Here is a 9,491-nt window from a genome sequence, read left to right on the forward strand (position 1 = left end):
GTATATAAGGAAGCCATATGTACAATGGCGAAAATAGAACACACTAAAGAAAAGCTACAATGCCAGAGAGAGTAATGTGAGCAGCAGCTTAAAATTGGAGTCCATGTAGCTCTCCACCAAAAAGTGAAATCTGAGACTTGAAGGAAATGAGGGAACTTATATGAACATATAGCGGTCTAAGATTCCAGGCAGAGGAAGTAACTTGTATAAATAGAATATCAGCCAGTGATGCATGTCCTTGGGCTTTGCATGTGTGGGTTTCAGCCAACTTTAGATCAAGAAAATATATATTTTAAATTGTGTCTACATTGATGACATACAGACTTCTTTCTGTGTTGTTACTCTCTAAAGAACACAGTATTAACCACTGTTAACATAGTCTGATTATTTATTGTTAAAAAGAATCTAGAGATGATTTAAAGAGAGGGCACACAGAAGTTATAAGCAACTACAAGGCCATTTCACTTGAGACTTGAACAACTATGAATTTTGGTGCTCTTGAGGGTTCTTGAAGGATCCTTGCTGTGGGCTAGATGCTGGGGCTCATACCTCTAATCCTAGCAATTTAGGAGGCAGAGACCTAGAAGGATTACAATTGGAGTCCAATTTGGGCAAAAAATTAGCGAAATCCCATTTCAACCAACAAGCAAAATGGTCTCTTCCTAGTCTCTTCCTCTTTTTCTAACTTTCCAGCCTGAGAGGAGTTTTGCTCTGCCATTTTCTCCGCCAAGATGTGAGGCTTCACCAGGCCCTCAAAGACTCAGGACCACCAATCATGGGCTGGAGCTTCCAAAACTATAAGCCAGAATGCACCTTACTTTTTACAAGTTTATTACTTTAGGTACTTGTCACATGACAGAAAGCTGTCTAGCACACTCTTGTATATATTATGGACATAGTGCACATTGAATGAAGAATGGAAATGAAAACATGTAAGCCTGGAGAATGACAGAAGCAATCTCCATCTCTTCTTTTATTGATTTCATTTGTTTTCTTAGTCTATCTTTTATTCTTTTTGCTTTTTTTGGTGGGGAGTGGGGAAGGTTTTCTGATGTTAGTAGAGTTTACACTCAGGTCTTTGTGCTTGATAGCCAGGTGCCTGTAGTTATTTTTTGGACAGGGTCTTACATGTTAGTTGAGATAATTTTTTTTTTTGCCTGGGGCTTGAACTTAGGGCCTGGGCACTGTCCCTGAACTTCTTTTGCTCAAGGCTAAGCTCTACCACTTGAGCCACTGTGACACTTCTGGCTTTTTCTGTTTATGTGGTACTGAGGAATTGAACCCAGTGTTTTATGTATGCAAGGCAAGCAATCTACCACTAAGCCACATTCCCAGGCCAAAATTGGTATTTTTTTAAATTTGTTTGTTTGATTTTTGGCAGTAGTAGATATTGAACTCAGGGCCTTATACTTGCTAGGCAGGTACTCTACCACTTGAGCCACTTCACCAGCTTGAGAAAAGATCTTTATAATAATATAGCAGTAGCCATTCACCTTGATGATATTATTACATTATTCTTTTACCAGATCTTTTGACAATCTCTCATACTTCGCTACTTTTATTGTTTAACATTTCTAATAGAATCAATTAGTTGTATAGATGATTGCATTGTGACATGTCTATATTCTTTTTATTTACTTATTTTTAAGGGTTAGCATACTTTTATGAGTAGAATTGGGTCAGATGCCAGAGGCTCACACCTGAAATCCTAGCTACTTTGGAGGCTGAGAACTGAGAATTACAGTTCAAAGCTAGCCTGGGCAGACAATTCTGAGAGGATTCTTATCTCCAATTAATAACAAAAGGCTAGAAATAGAGTTGTGTTTCAAATAGGAGAGCACTGTTACTGAGTGGAAATGACAAGCAAAAAGTGCATGGAGTTCTAGCTTCAGTACCAACACATACATAAAAAATGAGTCAAGTTGGAGGGTTCTTTTTTTGTTTTTAATGGTACACCCATTTAACTACTACCTAGATCAAGATCTAGAACCTATCTAGTATCTTATCTCCTTCCAATCAATAATCCTCTCCAAAGATAAAAGATTCTTACTTTTATCATCATATATTAATTTTGGACTCTTCCAGGATTTTATATAAATGAAATCACTTTGTAAGTATTCTTTTATGTATGTCTTTTTCTTTTTGCTTATTGTTTTCATAAGATACATGTGTGTTGGTGTAAGTAGCCGTAGTTGGTTTTTCCTTCCCTCCCCCACCCCCCATCCTTTGACAGGATTCCACTGTAGAATTATACCAACATTCAGGTGTCATGTTTAACTGACAGCACTTGTGAGGGACCCTGTGGGTGGCAGGAAGGAAGAGGAGTGACTGACCGTGGCTGTGGCATTCAGCAAAGGGTGGGCTGTGTCCTATCGCCGGCACAGAGGTTGAATTCTTAGATGGCTCAACCACAGGCTTGTGTGGCAAAAAATGGGGATTTCCACTTTCAAAAATAGTACAACTTCAGTTAAGTTTGAGATGGCCTTTTTGGGAAGTTTGTTATATTTAGAAGGATTTTTTTTTCTTCTTCTTTCTTTTCTCCTCTCTCGTGGCTTTGTAAGTCCATCTGTACCCTGACACAAATCTTAGACATTTTCAATGACCTAATTTACCCTGAGGTCCAATTCAGAATCATGAGGTTTTCCTAAAATGTATGAAGCACACATGGCAATCGTAAAAACACGATTTTATTGGAATTCTCCACACAGGGAAGGGATCAGCGACCTTTTATTCTTCGGGTGAGATGTGCTCTTCAGCTTTTGTGTCTAGTAGTGTACACACAGGGCAGATCCCAGATGTGGGCTGGCATGCTGCTGGCTGGGATACAGAAGCTCTGGACTTGGTCTCGAGCCAGCCAGCCTCAGGAATCTCTGTATAACCAACTACACAACTTGTGAAAAATACATCAGGGGAAAAGAATGCTATAAGGCACTTTTTTTTTTTTTGGCTTCACAAGGAAAATTCAGGAGTTTGCAAAAGGGAGAAAAGTCCCTTCAAACTTAGAGCAATCCCATAACTCAAGCAGAGTGACTTGGTCTGTGGAGGAGCAAGGAGATCATGTGTCGCTCTGGATTTAATTTTGGATTTAAGGAGGCACAGGATCTGTGCAATCCACGGACTGTTTGTCACTATCCTTCCCAAGGATGACTTTGTGTTCACCTTTGCTATTGTCATTTCAGTAAGCCCCAGTGTACGACTGGGATGAGGGATGCCCTTTCTCACTCTGAATTTTGAAAGGATACTCAGAAATTAATTTCTTGCCTCTATTTAACAAGAAACAGGAAGAAGCTGGGCACTGGTAGCTAAGCCTGCAATGTTGCTAGCTTACTCAGGAAGTTGGGACCTGAGGATCCCAGTTCGAAGCCAGCCTGGGCAGATAAGTCTGTGGATTCATCTTCCATTAATCAGCAAAAAGCTGGAAGTAGAGATGTGGCTCAGTGGTAAAGCACTAGCAAGAGTTGAGTGGAAAAGCCAAGCAAAAGCCCAAGGTTCTGAGTGCTGGTGCACGTGCGTGCACGCACACATACACACACGCGCACGCACACGCACGCACACACACACACACACTATCAGGAAGGTAATGAAGTCCCCCTCTCCTGTTCCTCTCCTGTAATGATGTCAGATGCTCTGATGGATGGTTTTAGTTTTGCATCAAACTTCCAAATGTTTGCGTTAATGAGTATTACCAACTTGAAATGAACAATTATGTCTATTTGGGTGCCATCCCCCTCTCCAAGATTATATAGATTGTTCTCTAATGAGTCCTCTAGTTTGTTTTCTCCCCAATGTTACTAACCCTTTGCCAGAATAAGCAGGAGGATTACCAGTGGGCAGCCTTTCAGGAAAAACCTCAGGCTACCTTCCACCCTGTGGGTAAAGTTAGCTCCCATCAGGGCTTGGGCAACCGGAGCAGCCTGCTCAGAGCCCTGAATGCTCCCCCTCCCCTCTCAGGAGCTCTTCTTTCATCTGTTCCCCTTCCAAGTGGCATTCCAAGATGTTGACCAACTTCTCTATTAAGGCACTGTGGGAGTGAGTGGAAGGAATCTAGGTGCATTTTAATAAAGTCTCATAAATGGACCCCCTTTTTTTCCTTTACTGGCTGTAACTGCAGCTGGCACAGGGAGGGGGACTGGCCCTGGCAGGTCACGCTAGGATTTGGGGTCTCCTACCCCCTCTTCCATGTCTAGCACCTATAGGTAGTGACGGGCATTCACCATGTCCCACAGAAGGTAAAAGGGTGTTTTACTTTTGAAGCTGGACTCTGGTCATTTTTTTTGCCAGTGGTGGGGCTTGAACTTTGGGCCTGGGTGCTATCCCTAGACTCCTTTATGCTCAAGGTTAGCACTCTACCGTTTGAGCCACAGCTCCACGTCCAGCTTTCTCTGAATAGTTTATTGGCGATAAGAATCTAATGGAGTGCCCTGCCTGGCACTCAACTGTGGTCTTCAGCTTTGAGCCTCTTGAGTAGCTAGACGGGAGCCACTGGTGGGAAGTTTTCAGCCCCCAGCTTTTAATCACATTTTTGTTATTTTTTTCCCTTGGTGCTGGTATTAGGGCTTGAAGTCAGGGCCTGGACACTGTCCCTTAACTTTTTCACTTAAGGCTGGTGCTCTACCTCTTGAGTTACACATCCACTTTTGGCTTTTGTGCTGGTTAATTACAATTAAGAGTCTCATGGACTTTGCCTGGACTGCTTTGAACCACAATCCTCAGATCTTAGCCTCCTGAGTAGTCAGGATTACAGGTGTGAACCACCAGCACCAGGCCCAGTAAGTTTATTCAGAATGAGATATAGCCTTGTTTTACTTTTTTGCACAGTGCCTGCTATCAGATCAGAAAAGTCCTTCACATCTAAGAAGTGATGGGTGCCAGGAGGAAGGCTGAGGGTAGACGGACTTTATTGAAGGGTAGGGAATTGAAGCAGTTGGTGAACAGAGCATACGCCTAAGAATGAGGACAACTCCCCAAGTGGCACATAGTCAGGACTGCTCTGGATATCAACACAGGGTAGGGCAGAGGGAAAGCAAAGCCAAAGGGCAGAGTTTCCTTGCCTATTTTAGCATGTAAGCCTGGCACGGAGACATCACCTTTCTCAGACTGTTTCCTTTCTCAAAATCTGGAAATGACCTATATTCATTCTCAGGCACCTTCCAGCCTTACATTTCAACAAGATGAATTTCTGGGAAGCTTCAACTTCAACATCAAAGCATTCTGGAAAGGGAATCCTGATGAAGTTAATAATGGGAAGAGGAAAGAAGAGACTGAGATCCTGTTTTATGAGGAGCAGGGTAGAGAGGTGACTGGGGTGGCACTAGCTGCCCCCTGAGCAGACCTGGGCCCTCTCTGGCTTGTTCTCAGCTGTGCATGGTGGTCTAGGAGCATGCCAGCCCCGGCTTCATTGGTACCTGTGCAAGTTGTAAGACTGATCTTATGTCATGAATGGAAAGAGCTTAACTCAGAGCCTGGCCTGTGGGCAGGGAATGTTGGCTGCTGGGAGTTAAACATATGAGGGTAGAATCACAGGTGGGGCAGGAGGAGAGCACAAACAGGACTTTTGAGGATACTGTGGCTCAGGGAAATCTCTACCAGGAGCAGCTGCTCTGTCCAGACAATGAGGCAGTCTGCCCAAGTCTAAGGAGATGCTGATGAAGACACTTGCTCAGATCCGGGTCCCCAAGGCCAGTGCTGTGTCAGGTCACATTAGAGCATCCTGTTGAAGGACAATTCACATACACTTACCTCATATTTATTACAAGTGATTGAATTTTGCCTCATGGATTTTTTTAAACAATGGTTTTTATTTTTACTTTTATGCCAGTGGGGCTTGAACTCAGGGACTTTTCTGTCCAGGCTGGCTTTGAAATTTGATCTTTCGGATCTCAGCCTCCAGAGTAGCTAGGATTACAGGCATGAGCCATCAGCAACTGGCTCTAAGGAGAGATTTGCTACCTCTTTGGGGGTACAAGTTTAAAATCCCTCTCTGTAGAAGTTCTCCAGCCTTAGCCAATATACTCACTGATTTCTTTCTCTTTTAGCACCTCTCTTTAATTTCTCTTCTTTCACAAGCATAGTCCCTGGGGATGCGCATTTTCTTATTTATTTATTTTTTATATGTGCCAGTTCTGGGGGTAAAACTCAGATTTTTTTTTTTTTTTGGTGGTGGTTGTAGGGCTTGTCCCTAAGCTCTTCAGCTCAAGGTGAATACTTTATCACTTGAGCCACAGTGCCACTTCTGGTTTTCTGGTGGCTTATTGGAGATAAGAGTCTCATGGACTTTCCTGCCCAGGCTGGCTTTGAACCATATCTTCAGATCTCAGCCTCCAGAATAGCTAGGCTTACGGACCTGAGCCACCAGTGCCCAGCACAGAACTCAGAATCTCGAGTTCTCACTTCTCACTCAAAGGTGGTGTTCTACCACTGGAGCCACAACTCTACGTCCAGCTTTTTGCTGGTTAATTGGAGATGAGAGTCTTTCTGATTTGTCTGCTGAGGCAGGCTTTGAACTGCGTTTCTCAGATCTCAGCTTCCTGTGTAGTTAGGATTACAGGGGAGAGGCAGCTGGTGCTGGAACCGAGTCCTCATTTTCTTTGTTTTCTACATATTTCTTTACTGAGATTACGTGACTACCTAATTTTCACAATACTCTGGCATAGTTATACTTAGCTAAAGTCACAAGCACCTTTTAATCTTCACAATGATAGCTATCGTTATCTTAATCTACATTGCTTATGGATGGAGTCCTCATTCTCATCATGGTGAGGTTAAACACCTGCCGCTACCATGACCATACCTCCAAGCACCTTTCCCTCAAACACCCATCTTCACACCCGTGGCTACCCATCTCGGGCACTGTCTGCCACCCCATATTGTCTGTCTGCCACCCTTCCTCCAGTTCTCAGTTTAATTACTTTGAGACTACTTCTTCTGATCTAAATAGATGTCCTCCTGACACCCTTTATTACTTCACCCTTCCTAGTCTTTATCATATGTTTTATTTCTGTATATACTTGTGCCATACTTCATTCAATGTCTTTTTTTCCTATCAGGCAGGGAGTGGAGCTCTGGGTTTTGATTACTACTGTATCCTTAGCTACGGACACACCTCATGGCACATTAGCAGGTACTTTCTAAGCACATTAATTAGTGGATTGACTTTACAAAGTCACTCAGGGTTATTCAGTAGTAGAGCTAGAAGGGACACTGCTTTTTGATTTCTAGTTTAACCAGAGATGATTTTTTCTACCACAGTTAAAACTTGCAGTTAAACCACTAAAGGTATCTTATGACATGGGCCCTGTTGTGTAAAACTGTATCTGAGGCATAGTGTGCCCATCAGGGGATGGGTTATGAACCCCAGAAGCCATAATGTATTATGTCCAGGGACGAAATAAGCAACTATGATGCTGTAAGCATGGAGATAGTAACTCCACTTCTTCCTTGGACCAAACAAAGTACCTTGCTTAACTTTAAGCCAATAATAAGTGGGTCTCTTTCTTTCTCTACCCTCCATTCTTCCCCTCTCTCCCTTTCTCTCCCTTTCTCTCCCTTTCCCTCTCTTCCTTCCTTCCTTCCTTCCTTCCTTCCTTCCTTCCTTCCTTCCTCTCTTCGTTCTTTCCTTCTCTCCTTCCTTGCTTTTGTGGAATTAGAGATGGAACTCAGGACCTTATGCATACCATGCAAGTACTCTTAGCACTAGAGCCATGACTCCACCTCGTTTGTTTTATTTTTATTTGTTAGAGAGTCTCACTACCTTTGCTTGGGCTGATCTTGAACTTGTGAACCTCTTGAGGAATGACCACCTGTAGCTGGAATTACAGTTATGCTCTACCATGCCTGGCCGGGTCTTCTTGAATGTCATTTTAAAACTATCTTCACATACAAGATTTGTTAACAGCGAAGGACCCTTTACGTTCTTAAATCTGCTTAAGTGCTCCCTGAAAAAAATGTTGCCTTCTGGCAGGTCTTCCAGTTTTTGTTTATAAGAGTTGCTCTGAAAGTTATTTTTGAATGAAAACAGAATGATAACACTGTTTGAAATTGTTTTTCGGAGCAGGGGACAAGGAGGAGTCATAGAGGAAATGAGCTTGGTGGGGGATGTTGTGGGCATAGATGGAAGCGTTGCAGTGAAACCCTCCTTGTACCACTAATTTATGTGCTGATAACATCGTCTTAAGAAAATGACTTTGTGCACATAGTGTGGATGGCTGCTCTCTGGGGCCATCACCTCTGCTACTCTAAGCCCTGGGAGCCCAGGCACTTCCCTACCAGCTTGAAAACAACCCCAAACCTGATTGCTCCTTTGTGAGATGGTGGTAGATCCCTCAGGAACGTCAGACTGTTATTGTTTCATCTAATATTTTTAAAAGACTGAGAAGACTAAGCTAGAGACTTGGAGAATAGAAGATTCCTGTTCTTGTTGAGTTTATTAGCATAAATAGAGAGGAAAGATAACCCACTTGAAAAAATGTGCATAATGACGATCACATCCCACCAGGAATGTGGACTTCTATTACTTGTCACACATCCAGGTAGAACACATGGTTGGGTGACCTGTAATGTAGCTTACCTAACCTTGGCTTCCAATGTTTTCTTTTCTTTAACTGTTATTATTATAAAGGAGATATACAGAGGGTTACAGTTTCATAAGTTAGGTAATAAGTACATTTCTTTTTGGACAATGTCATCCCTTCCTTTGCTTTCTCCCAGTTTCTCCACCTACAAATTGGATAATGCATTTTCAACATGGTGTCTAGTGAGAGCCACTGCTGCATTGGCTTCTATTCCAAAACTAGAGGTGATGTTAGAACTTTACTCCAGATCGCTCTCTCTCTCTCTCTCTCTCTCTCTCTCTCTCTCTCTCTCTCTCTCTCTCTCTCTCTCTCACACACACACACACACACACACACACACCTACTGAAGAATACTCTGTTGCTTTGAATCTTCTGCCCAATGTTGGCCTAATATTTTATTGATAAGCCCAAATATACATTCTAACAAATGGCATGCCTCAAGTCCTGTGGAAAGTCTGTAGTGTTCAGGGGGAGAGGCTTGGGGCAGCACAGATATCAAGATCTTCTCCGAGTCTAGGGAGACTTGTTCTGTCTCACACTAGCCTATTTACCCTTGGCTACCTTCTCCCTTCTCTCTTTACAAATCTTCTGGAGTATTATCTCGTGCTGTGACGAAGTTTTGATGAAAAAGGAAAGATTTGTCTGAAGTTCTTTCTTAGAATATTTGTTTTCCTTTGATAAAAATAAAAACAAAACAAGGCCACACTGACAAGAAGAAGAACCCAAACAGGGCTGTTAGTCTTCAATAAACCACAAATTCCCCTGGACCACGGCCTATGCTGAAATCCCTCATTCTTTACATAAATAAACACATAAATAAGTCTTTTGGCTGGTACCTAATCAGAACACATACAGGCAAATCAAGTTTAGCCTGTATCCTGGAAACTCCCAGCTTTCAAACGTCAATGAGGCTGTCATAGC

The sequence above is a fragment of the Dipodomys merriami genome, unplaced genomic scaffold, assembly GCF_024711535.1.
Source record: "Dipodomys merriami isolate MVZ:Mamm:240054 unplaced genomic scaffold, mDipMer1.0.p SCAF_8, whole genome shotgun sequence".
Lineage (NCBI taxonomy): Eukaryota > Metazoa > Chordata > Mammalia > Rodentia > Heteromyidae > Dipodomys > Dipodomys merriami.